Source organism: Diorhabda sublineata, chromosome 1, assembly GCF_026230105.1.
Source record: "Diorhabda sublineata isolate icDioSubl1.1 chromosome 1, icDioSubl1.1, whole genome shotgun sequence".
Lineage (NCBI taxonomy): Eukaryota > Metazoa > Arthropoda > Insecta > Coleoptera > Chrysomelidae > Diorhabda > Diorhabda sublineata.
This window is the reverse complement of record NC_079474.1, coordinates 33,883,659-33,897,422: the sequence shown is the minus strand read 5'-3', so window position 1 is coordinate 33,897,422 and position 13,764 is coordinate 33,883,659. Positions and strand designations below refer to the sequence as shown.

Genomic DNA, 13,764 nt, shown 5'->3' with positions numbered 1-13,764 from the left:
TTGGTATCTGTTAGTTTACCAACAAAAATTGATTCGAGTGCATCTTTTTCTTCTGGAACCGCGTGTTTGATGAAAGTAAACAGTCTCTTGGTATTGTGTCCACAAATTGGCCATTTTTTTCAAGACTGGGAACAGAAAACTTTCCGAGGAGGTTAAATCTGGCGAATAGGGCGCATGAGGTAGCTATTCGAACTTGATTGCATTAATTTTGATCATTGCATTCGCTCAAATCGCTCAAAATTATCCCGCGCGTATCCCAAAAAACTGACGCCTGAAGTTGGAACTGTCTTTGCCTTCTTTGGAGCCGACTCTCTCTTTTCTTTATTCGTCGGAGGACGACGGAGGACAGTTTTTCAATAGTTTTAAGTAAAAACTATGCGAAGTTGATTGGTCTCAAAGATTTGTAATGTCCTTCTTGGTATGTAGGTTATTTTGGCCCTTCTGCAAGGCTCTGGTATGTACCCTAATCCCTAGATTACTTCTATTGAAAGGCCAAGAAGATTCCGTCGATTCCTGGTACTTTATATTGAAACCACTTTATGACATTCGTGCTAAGTTGGATTCCATACGATCGTTATTATGATTTGGTATACAATCACCTAGTTCGTGAGAAATAATTATATTGACATGATATTTTTCTGTAAATCACGTTTACACTAGATTAGACATCTGTCTTAGATAAATAACGATGTATTTCACGTCTTCTTTTGCTTTGAATGTTATTTTGTTTCGGGCGTGATGTGAAATATTACCATTCATGTCCACGAAGCTGTTTATTTTTCCATCGTGAGCGAACGCGGCATCCATCTTGCCCACAGCTTTGTCATGTCCAAATTTTCAGTCAATAAGCACTTTTTGAAATACCTACTATGTCTGGTAGCATGCGCACTTTCAGTCGACGGTCATCAAGTACTTCTTTGTGGATTTTCTTCAATGAGCAGTCTCACCCGAAGGGAATCTAGCTCAACTTTCATATTGGTTGAGCTAGACCTTCCAAATAAAAGTATTGTTTATAAAATCTGTGAAAACGTTCACTATTGATGGCTGCCAAAGAAATACTAAACGACGTGGCGTCTACAAACTTGATATATTCCAAGCAACTAACGCCATCTCTATGTCAGACCAGGTTCTTCTGGGACCATCCTCGTATTCTGATGGTAATACTTTGTTAGTGACTTGCGATGGTAGGAGTCGATTTTTTTCATCACGGGTGTATTTATAAACCGAATATCTGCAGAAGGCATTATGGATTTTCTACTCTTTCTCACTTGTATGTTGGTAACTGACTTTTTGGCTTCGATTTTGCCAGCAATCAGATTAAATTTATACTTTACACACTTGTCAAAGACTGACGATAATCATTCGAGTGATTTTAATTATAGATATCTCTTTATTCGATTTTTTTTTCGTTGCCTTAAATTCTTCTTAACAATTTTGTATGCTTCCTCTTAAGAGTAGTTCCAAAGTTTTACAAGATGCAAACTCGGTCAAGATTCTTCCTAAAACCTTCCTTATAACCTAAAAACATTTTAAATCATTCATGAAAATAAACCTAGAATGAAGAACCAGTATTTCATATTTACCTTTTTTATTAAATCGTAAACGTGGTGAAACCAACCACTGTACGGAAAATCCAACATTTTCAGGGTAAATTCACTTTAATACACTTTAAATTGTCTTGCGTTTCTTGAACGTCAATCAGAAAAACGTGTAGATGAAAAGGCAAAAGTTTCAACGCCAGAATAACCTAATAATTTCATAAACTAAGCTCCAGATGAGGAATATCTGGCGACAAAGGTAGTAATTTTGGAAAAGACATTGCTATGTATTCAAAAATTGACACGGGCGTCATTTAGAGCAATCCAAGTTTTGATAATACCAAGGGAAAGTTGTGTTTTCACCATCATTGAATTGTCTGAATCGTCTTTTGCAAAGTTTTATGGGAAAAATTGTTTATCTAGACCACAAATAATTTTTGGAAAACTGAAATACGTTGGGGATTTCGTCGAGGAACATCTACAACATCGTAAATTGATGATTGACACGTTCGTCATTTAGAGCAATCCAATTTTTGATAATATCAAGGAAAAGTTGTGTTTTGACCATGGATAAGCTGTCAAGTTTTACGAATCGACTATTGGAAAGTTCTATGGGAAAAATTGTTTATCTAGATCATAAATAATTTTTGGAAAACTGAAAATATGTTAAAGATTTTGCTGAGGAACATCTACAACTTCATAAGTTGACAAAAAAACAGTCAAATTTTGATGGTGTACTTCAGATTTTAACAGATAATCATGAATTGCGCCGAAATGGTAAAAAAAAATCGGAAAAAAATGTAGAAGGATCTTAGAGGAATGTCAATTAAATTGGACTCTTGTGAATGAGTGAGACATATCAGAGTCTAATAGTCCTTTTGTTTCGAAAGGATGTTTATCGATAAAAATCTAGTTCAGCTACCATTTGTTGTAATGAATTTTTTCACAGAGGAATGCAGCTAATAGTTTTTACGTGAAGAATAATGGATGGTATTGATGGAAAGTGATTTAATCGAACATTAAAGTTTAGAATTTGAAGTATTCCTAAAGAAAAAAACTATCGTTTACAGAAGAAAACTCTATAGATTCTATCGAACTTATTAAATGAAATTTCTTGACTTGACTAGAGCCTTATTTCGACCCTGTGTTTTCCGCATTCGATTCCTAGTTTCAGCTCCAAATGCAAGTTAAAATATTAAAATAAAGAAAATTTCAAATTTATTAATCAACTTTATATATTTTGAATGCAAAATGACGAGTAAATTATGTAGCATACGCGGCAGAATCCTCATTGTTCTGAAACTTCTGGTATAGAAAGCGAAATGATTTATATGGTTATTTACCCACACGCCGCGGTAGCTCAAAGCAACTATCAATCAGTTATACATCAGGTTGAAAAATGCTTGAGGCCACCAACACTTTCAGTGTTTACTACCTATCTATAGGCATATGTGAGCGAAATAAAAATTTGGGTACAAAATAACATCATCGTAACTTTTCATGTATATTACGAGAGTCGATGGAATAGCCGACTCCAGTTCTGTTTGCTTTCAAACCCTCTTTTAATTTCATTTTTTGTGGTGCTTCGTTCGTTTAGCAAAAATTAACGAAAACGTCTTGAAGAATTGAAGGAAAAAACTTTACGAGTAGATTACTGTTAGACATCGAAGGCGCTTTTTTGATCATTCTCCTCGTGAGGCTGTCAAAATAATATAGTTGATAGGATAACCTCCAAATGGAAAGGACAATTACTAAGTAGGGCAAAACACCACCACTATTATTGCTAACAGGAGATTTCCATAAGGGTTAGTCGCATCCGATTTATATGGAGCTCTGAAGCAGACGAAATCGGTATACAGACGACATAGTCATCTACACAAGAGGAAGCTTTAGTTCAAAGAAGACTAAATTACACAAGAAGATGGTGGGACTAAATATCCAGTTGGATAAGACCTCAATCTTAAGCCCAACATACAAAGGAGATAACCACCAAATCCACAAAAGGTCAAATGGTGCACAGAAACTTCGCAGGAAGAAATCGCAGTTGTAACCTATTAAACTGAGATCAATCTTGGGGCAGTGGTAATTCTCCTCGTGAGAGGGAGCTCTGAAGCAGACGATATCTTATACCGACGACATAGTCATCTACACAAGAGGAAGCTTTAGTTCAAAGAGGACTAAATTACACAAGAAGATGGTGGGACTAAATATCCAGTTGGATAAGACCTCAATCTTAAGCCCAGGAAGCTAGACGGATGAGTGGGAAATATCTGAGACTCACACTAGATAGTAAAAACTTATCTGGAACGAACATACAAAGGAGATAACCACCAAATCCACAAAAGGTCAGATGGTGCACAGAAACTTCGCAGGAAGAAATCGCAGTTGTAACCTATTAAACTGAGATCAATCTTGGGGCAGTGGTAATTCTCCTCGTGAGAGGGAGCTCTGAAGCAGACGATATCTTATACCGACGACATAGTCATCTACACAAGAGGAAGCTTTAGTTCAAAGAGGACTAAATTACACAAGAAGATGGTGGGACTAAATATCCAGTTGGATAAGACCTCAATCTTAAGCCCAGGAAGCTAGACGGATGAGTGGGAAATATCTGAGACTCACACTAGATAGTAAAAACTTATCTGGAACGAACATACAAAGGAGATAACCACCAAATCCACAAAAGGTCAGATGGTGCACAGAAACTTCGCAGGAAGAAATCGCAGTTGTAACCTATTAAACTGAGATCAATCTTGGGGCAGTGGTAATTCTCCTCGTGAGAGGGAGCTCTGAAGCAGACGATATCTTATACCGACGACATAGTCATCTACACAAGAGGAAGCTTTAGTTCAAAGAGGACTAAATTACACAAGAAGATGGTGGGACTAAATATCCAGTTGGATAAGACCTCAATCTTAAGCCCAGGAAGCTAGACGGATGAGTGGGAAATATCTGAGACTCACACTAGATAGTAAAAACTTATCTGGAACGAACATACAAAGGAGATAACCACCAAATCCACAAAAGGTCAGATGGTGCACAGAAACTTCGCAGGAAGAAATCGCAGTTGTAACCTATTAAACTGAGATCAATCTTGGGGCAGTGGTAATTCTCCTCGTGAGAGGGAGCTCTGAAGCAGACGATATCTTATACCGACGACATAGTCATCTACACAAGAGGAAGCTTTAGTTCAAAGAGGACTAAATTACACAAGAAGATGGTGGGACTAAATATCCAGTTGGATAAGACCTCAATCTTAAGCCCAGGAAGCTAGACGGATGAGTGGGAAATATCTGAGACTCACACTAGATAGTAAAAACTTATCTGGAACGAACATACAAAGGAGATAACCACCAAATCCACAAAAGGTCAGATGGTGCACAGAAACTTCGCAGGAAGAAATCGCAGTTGTAACCTATTAAACTGAGATCAATCTTGGGGCAGTGGTAATTCTCCTCGTGAGAGGGAGCTCTGAAGCAGACGATATCTTATACCGACGACATAGTCATCTACACAAGAGGAAGCTTTAGTTCAAAGAGGACTAAATTACACAAGAAGATGGTGGGACTAAATATCCAGTTGGATAAGACCTCAATCTTAAGCCCAGGAAGCTAGACGGATGAGTGGGAAATATCTGAGACTCACACTAGATAGTAAAAACTTATCTGGAACGAACATACAAAGGAGATAACCACCAAATCCACAAAAGGTCAGATGGTGCACAGAAACTTCGCAGGAAGAAATCGCAGTTGTAACCTATTAAACTGAGATCAATCTTGGGGCAGTGGTAATTCTCCTCGTGAGAGGGAGCTCTGAAGCAGACGATATCTTATACCGACGACATAGTCATCTACACAAGAGGAAGCTTTAGTTCAAAGAGGACTAAATTACACAAGAAGATGGTGGGACTAAATATCCAGTTGGATAAGACCTCAATCTTAAGCCCAACATACAAAGGAGATAACCACCAAATCCACAAAAGGTCAGATGGTGCACAGAAACTTCGCAGGAAGAAATCGCAGTTGTAACCTATTAAACTGAGATCAATCTTGGGGCAGTGGTAATTCTCCTCGTGAGAGGGAGCTCTGAAGCAGACGATATCTTATACCGACGACATAGTCATCTACACAAGAGGAAGCTTTAGTTCAAAGAGGACTAAATTACACAAGAAGATGGTGGAACTAAATATCCAGTTGGATAAGACCTCAATCTTAAGCCCAGGAAGCTAGACGGATGAGTGGGAAATATCTGAGACTCACACTAGATAGTAAAAACTTATCTGGAACGAACATACAAAGGAGATAACCACCAAATCCACAAAAGGTCAGATGGTGCACAGAAACTTCGCAGGAAGAAATCGCAGTTGTAACCTATTAAACTGAGATCAATCTTGGGGCAGTGGTAATTCTCCTCGTGAGAGGGAGCTCTGAAGCAGACGATATCTTATACCGACGACATAGTCATCTACACAAGAGGAAGCTTTAGTTCAAAGAGGACTAAATTACACAAGAAGATGGTGGGACTAAATATCCAGTTGGATAAGACCTCAATCTTAAGCCCAACATACAAAGGAGATAACCACCAAATCCACAAAAGGTCAGATGGTGCACAGAAACTTCGCAGGAAGAAATCACAGTTGTAACTGAGATCAATCTTGGGGCAGTGGTTTGAGGTACTATTCTGAACACCGCGAGGAAGAATCTCTCGACCTGGTTTGAAATCGGGGTCAGGAGAACAGCGGCACTAGAAGTAATTCTAGATCTGCCGCCATTCCATATGGTACTCGAAAACGTTGGCGGAGAAAACGTCATTCAGAATGTTCAAAGACGAAATTTAGAAGTATATATCTAAGGATAAAAAGTTTTATCTCAATATTAAGCTGTACAAGCAAAACACCATACGAGAATTGAACAGAAATGACATCGAAGGGTAGCGGAATGCAATTGAAAATTGTATCTAGTTCAATCTAGTTAGAAACAGGAACGTGAATCATCATCATTCTATCCGATAATTAAGATCTGAGCTTCGTATTCACATGACCTGACTCCTTTCGATTGCTTTACAATGTTTTCTTTTCAATATGAAATTGGAAACGTTCAAAAATTTCTTATATATTATTTTTTTCAGTATATCTTCGTGCGTCTTTGTCTTTCACTTAGTAAACGACATTTAGGGGGCAGGCGGCGTCGAAGACTCGTAGTCACACTAAGACAAGGACGGAAATAGAGAACGAAAGACGGACTAAACAACGGACCACTTTTAAGGGTTCTCTTTCGCCGGCTCTACACATTTACACATACACCGGGCGTTATGGGTATAATTACATTCCGTTTTATTTATATTCCTCTCATAGGGGCGAGGAAACAGTTGTGGAGAGGCAATAACTTGAAAAATATTAATTCGATATTTTATTATTTGTAAATAATCAACAAATTAATGTAATTCTCGTAAATGAGTCACACCATACAAAGAACAGCTTCCCCCGATACACAATATCCGTTTTTATAAGATAAAGAGGTCGTACGTGTCAAAGTGAGAAGACAATATTATCGGGAAGGGTCCTTAACAATGGTTAAAAATAGGACTACCTCATGTTAGAGAAAAAGACGGCTAGTGCGAATAAACTTTCGTGAAAGTGCGGAAATTAATGAAAACCCGTTTTCGTAAACGGAATGGTCGTTTCGAGTACCGGGATTCGTAATTTGAAATTGATATATTTGAAGGTCTTTAGATCGAGATAAGTCCTTTCCGAATGGGACCCGGATTCGGACAACCGAATCCATCTTATCCCTCTTGTCAATTTTAATGAGGAATAAAATTATCTTGACTCGTTCTTGTTTTAAAGTTCGTTTTATAGTAAAGGCGCTTTGTAGTAATATTTGAACACCAGAAACTTATGTTTACATGAAATATTTATTTTCTTGGTCTTATTTCATTGCTAAATTCAATCACTGAACGTCATTCAGTAGTTTTCTTGGAACACTAAGAGATTTAAAAACGATTGACACTTCAGTGTTGCCAGACTTTAAATCTTAGTGTTGCCAAATTTAAATTCGTGTTTTGTAAAAAGAAATGTATATATAAAGACATAATTTAATGATTTCTGCATGAAACTAGACCTACAAAATATATAATAAAATATACAGGGTATAATTAAAAAGATATATAAGTTTCAAATGTCGTTGGTGTTGTATTTTCAATTTGATTCTAAAGTTTTTAACGAAAATTTAATGATACACTGTTGTTAGATGATAGTTTCAGGATGGATATGTAAGAAAGGGGTGATTACCTATTTTTAATTAACCTACCTGCAATTTCTTGTACAATTCGTTCGAAAATTAATGATAACGTAATTTTTATAATCCAGGTGATAAACCCCAATATAAAATCATAAATCAGCGACGGAGAATTCTTTAAATAATATGTTTAGGAACAGAAATATAGATTTAGAAAGTCGTAGGACAGTCGATTGGATCACTACGACATCGCTGGACTCGCAGTTACCTTTTCCATCACACCCATATTTTAGATGATGCTTAAATGATGTCGTCTTTAGCAACCAGATGGGAACTTAGAGCACCACGCACTTGATGTCCAATTTTTTTCTATTAGTAACTGATCTGATGAAATATGATAGTTCTCAAGAAAACAAAATCCATTGTTTGTCAATTGACGCGTATTTTCTAACAAACCCTAGACTGGTTGCTCGGTGGGGTTGATTTAGAGCCAATAGCTTCTCAAATTTAGTCTTATTTTGACTGTCCAGCTACTCACAGCTACTTTTCATGTTTATCTGGTCTCTTGTTGGATTTGGACACAATAAGAATGCGATTTCGATCATATCTTTAGAATGGGTACGTTTTTCATCTGGAGCCGGGTGTTCGTTGAAACTTACCAGTCTCTTGGTAACTTGAGTAAACTTTGGAAACAATAGAACTACTTATGTTCAACGCACTAGCTACTTCTGGATGATTCTGGTCTTGTATAAAAGGGTGAACGGTTGAACAGCTTTATCATTCGTTGCGCCCATTTTCTGGTAGAATTCTTGGTTGTTGTGTGTCGATTCATAATCATAACTAAAGCTTTGATTTTTTACTAAGAAAAATAAAATTTCGTGTCGATTTTTTTGCTCATAACTGTACAAAAACGACACAAGATTTTACTTTTACGAGATTTTAACTTAGTAATATGATTACTGAAGTAACACGAAATAAATTGTAAGAAACATAAACAATTTTGATGAATTTTCTAGTAGAAAAATATCTATACGTGGAAATAATTAGTTTTAAATGCATTGTACGAATCGATGTTTATGTTTTCTTAAATATTGTCAAGGACTTCGTAGTATTTCTGATTAATTGAGAACAATCCCCTGTACTATACCAAATTATACAAAAATAAATTCTTGGAATGATTCGAACTCGCTAATGGATTGGAAAAAAACGCGTCTACAAAAGTATGTTAAAGTATCTTTTACTAGGTAATAATTATAGATTGGATCTAACTTTTTACTTCTCCTAGTCGAGTTCTAACCCCCGGGGAGGTATTCGAACAAATGAAAGAATAGTGATTGCCAAGTGAAGATACCTTCTGAGTATTAGGTCGTCGAGTGTTCGAAAGGAATTTCCCAAGGTAAAGGGGCATCAAATATCAAACATCGTTTATAAAAAATTGTTAGATTCGTCAATAATGTAGAAAAAAATAAATTTTATATAATGTTAACGCTTTCAATTCATTAGAGAATTGCAAGGTGGAGATACAGACCTTTTCAATTCCTATTATTAGTAGCCGTGACTCAGCGAAATCGACCAAATCACAAAAAGAAACCTCAAGTGGCTTCTGAAGTGTTCTCGGGACACACAAAGAAATAGGTTGATCCGCATGCAGACGAACTGAAATATCTAGTTTGATAAAGACCACCGAAGTTTTCTTATACTCGTAGAAACATTAGATTTTGTATTATAAATATATTTTGTTGAAAAAATTAACAATATCGAGACGGAAACAGGATTTGATTAACGATTTTCAATAAGTCAAATTTGAGTTCTCTGAAAAATTTATTATTGAAATTAACGGACCATAAAATTTGGGTTATTAAGGGTGGTTTTAATTCTGTTAGTCGATTGTATTAGACTAATACACCTGTCATTACAATTTAATTACTATTTTCTAACACCTGCTAGATCAAAACGATTAATTGAAAATAATAATAATAATAAAAAATTTGTTATATCTAGTACGTAAAAAAATTCATCATAGTTTCACATCAAGCTTTGTTTCTAGTTGAAAAATGAACTCAATTTGAGGGGTTGAAAACTTCTAGTCACAATTTGGTGATATACAGAATAAGACATGACCTTAATGTCTCAGAAAATTTTCCAAAAAAGTTGTGTCCACGAATTGGCCATTTTTTTCACGACTGGGAACAGAAAACAATCCGAGGGGGCTAAATATGACGAATAGGGTGCATTAGGTAGCAATTCAAACTAATTTTGGTCATTGGAATAGCAGATTTTTCCGTTCAAATGTTGCAAAAAGTTCGCCGATGATAATTTTTCCTTTTTCTAGATAATCCATGAGAATTATCCCGCGCCATGACCTTGCCCACAAATAGTCTTTGTCTTCTTTGGAGCCGATTCAGTTATGGTTACGAAGTTGATTCAAAAGAGACAAAAAAATATGAGAAAAATATTTGACTAACTTCCTACAATGGATCCAATGAAATTTGAAAATAGATCTTAAGAAATTGTAAACACATGTACAAATAATCAAAAGAAAGTGAAATTTTGACCCAACACACATATATACATAATTTTTAATACCAACAACTCATGGGAACGAACTATTTTATTAGAAACTTGAAATTTGAGAAAATATTCTCCAAAGTACTGCTCCTAATTACCCAATGTCGAATTGACTAGAAGCATTCGTTTACTGGTATAAATCCAGCAACTCTCATAAGTCTGACAACGCTGTCGAAAAAATATTAAAAGCACATTCGTGCTTTAAACAGTTGTATTTGTGTCACGTGATCGTCGAGTAAACGCGTTTTCAAATTGTCTAATCGATACTAGTTGAGTAACAGAGATTCTTAAAAACGGGCTCTGTTGTCGACGCGCCGTGAACGATTGGTAGTTAGTTCAGTTTAAATCACGGGGATGATTTCAATCGCCATTTATAAAGGCTCTTTTTTGCATAAGTATACAGACATATGTGTCAATGATAATGAATATAGCAAAATACAAGGTGAACTGTATTCTGTGGGTCAATAATTAATACTAATAAGATTTCGCGATAGTAATCTAAAAATTAACACCAACGAACTATAAAATGATATCTTTTTGTCGATATTCCATAGATAAAGTCTATAATGAATGTTTTTCGTCAAAACCGTGGGCCATTTGTGCGTCATCACGTGGTAATTACTTAGAGAAAAGGCAGTGTTCGAAATTTCCCTCACCAGGTGATTCAAATAATAGTTTGGAACAGATGCAATAAAATTAAGGTTTAATCTATTGAAAATTGTACAATATTCATATTATTTATAAGGTATGGACAAAAGAAGAAATTCTAGTATGAAAAATCTTATAAAAAAAATTTAACAACAAACAAGGCCAGTGTGTAGGATTTCAAACTTTTCGAAACGTTTTTGAATAAATATACATAGTCTTAAAACTCCAAAAGTCTGTTTACACACCCCTAAAGCAAACAACCGTTGTTCCCTCATACAAAGACGTACGAAAATTCGTTTTAAATAGGGGTAAATACTAATTTTTCATTTAATTTTCATAATAACTAATTATAAAACACAATTTGATCCTAAAAAATAGTTTATACAATCTATTTAATCCATAAAATAACTTCTATTGGAATTTTTGGAAAGAAATTTCTTTTCAGTATATTTTAGATCCGCATGGTGATAGTACAGCCTATCCCAAAACACAGAAGTTAGCGTTCTAGGTTAAGATTACATAAAAAGAGAAGACGTACAAGACGTTTCATCAATTGTCTCTACTATTAATAAATTATACCCTATTTAAGCTGTTATTGTTCTGCATATTAAACAGGGTTTTAAAACTCGACTTCAGATAAACCGTTTATTAAATTCAGTGAAGTACAAAAGCATGTGGTAGCTACGTCAGGGTAATTTATCACATTTTATCGTATTTTTCACTATCATCCATTCTTTGGATACTGTCAGAAACATTGTATGCATCTGAAATTGGTTCAAACATCCAATAAATTGATTTAATCGAAAATAATACTGTGAAGAATCAGTTTACACACATTTGGATACGACAGAAAGATTTTTTGAGTTTTTTTTCAAGTTGAGTTATTAATCAATGTATTTCTTTCGTAGATTTCGTTGTATTATCAACAGGGATACCTCAAATCACCTTTATATTATAAAAACAAAAAACATTATTAGAAAATTGTGTATGAACATAGAACGAGTTAAATTTCCATGCAGAATTCGTTAAATAAATCATGAAGTTATAGAAAAAAGTGGTTATACCAAAATGATTGATTATCACAGAAATATTTGATATAATGGGGTGAATATCGAAAAAAATGACAGTATTACTTGGCTGTTAACAATAACTTCACTTATATCCAATATAATCATCATAACATGCCTCTGTAGAACTAAAAAAATACTTATTATCGAAGTTGAAATGTTAATTTGTAAAACCAACAATTAACATGCGTATAATGTCACAACACTGTATCTAGGTACTAAAGGGAACTAATATATCTATAACCTATAACTAGAAATACCTATACCAATTAAGAACGGGTCGTTTTAGTGAATAAAAATATGGTTTATTCTAATAGATACGTGATTTCTACTGTGCAAATGTTAAATTCAATTAAAAATTTAGTTTTTATCAGTTTTTGACATATCGTTTCATGTAGTGCACTTGATACAAACGGTAGATGTAATTATATTATAAAATAATTGTAATATTAACCGTTATCAACTACTAAGAAATAACGCAAATAATGTACCTTAAACTGTATTCAAATGCTCCAAAATAAACTCATGGTAATCCAAAAAAACACTGTAATCCAAAAGAAATTCACTAAGCACTAATACGAACACATTACTTTGTTTACACTGACAATTAAACATCACAGCTCACTGACAATTTTCACGCGAATTTTTACCCACATCATATACGTAATAAAATGCATATCGAATATGTTTTCTGAATCGGAATATTGTAAACGAACCGTTTGTAAACAAACACTTAATTTAGTGGAAATAGCTTATACATTCGACATCACTACGTAAATTTCACTACGAAAAAAATTCCTTTCGACACTAAAACTCAAGCAATAAAATAAAATGCCAAGTTATAAAACTCTCCCATCGTCGAAAACGCACAACAATCGCCCTTATAGACAAACATAACCTATATTCCGCCACATTTTGCCGGTTTTAACGCACTTTTCGACAGAATTTTTTAAAATATTAAACAAATATATGTTAGAAAACGAATACTTTTACGGAAACGGTTACATTTAACCTTAATTCTCATCGTGATTTGTGAAAATAAGCGACTTTTTCGCAGAGAAACGTTAACCCAAAGCACTCTACGATCTCACTCAGTAGACTGATGCGTTTTGTTCACAGCTGTGTGAGAGAGAGAGGGAGATAGTATATAAGTTATATATTTATTTTCCCCTTATATACTCGATGTATATAAGCCGTTCTACCGCTGGCTCTCGTATTCTGCCAGCTTTTGTCGGATATAACTAACGAGAAACGTGTACTCTGCTGAAAATTTCTTATTCCTTGCCTAAACCTCAAAACCTTATTGCTTATATATTTACGGTTGTTGTGATAACTTGAAAGATACCTTAGGTAGTAGGTACGGAAAAGTCTATTATTTATAAACGGAATAAAGAAATAAAAGTCTGGTTTTACAATTTAGAAATTAGTATTGCTCTCAACCTTTATTGATTTTACGACAATTATAAGATATATAAACGTTCATTATATACAAGATGGTGAAAAAACATTTGCGGTTTTTAAAATATACAAGGTGGTTACAATAAATATACATATAATTTTAATAAAAATAAATTATTGTATGACACAATTCGTTTTCTGGATTGACATATTTTAATCTTTTGACAACGAAAATAAGTGTAAATAGCTATAAATAAAAAGAAAATAATCATGATTGTTTGTAGAGAAATAATTTGAGGTTATGAGTTC

At 34.7% G+C, this 13,764-nt stretch overlaps 1 protein-coding gene across 2 annotated transcripts in view; it reads right to left on the bottom strand.

Moving 5' to 3' along the window:
* LOC130446480 (polycomb group protein Psc-like) overlaps positions 1 to 13,161 on the bottom strand; it is an 80,011-nt gene extending 66,850 nt beyond the window's left edge. Inside the window, exon 1 of one of the 2 annotated variants that reach the window (XM_056782779.1) lies at positions 12,549 to 13,161. The gene's annotated coding sequence lies outside the window, so the exon portion shown is untranslated. The remainder of the gene's footprint in view (positions 1 to 12,548) is intronic. The other variant, XM_056782769.1, reaches the window with a different exon arrangement.
* Positions 13,162 to 13,764: the final 603 nt, after the last annotated feature.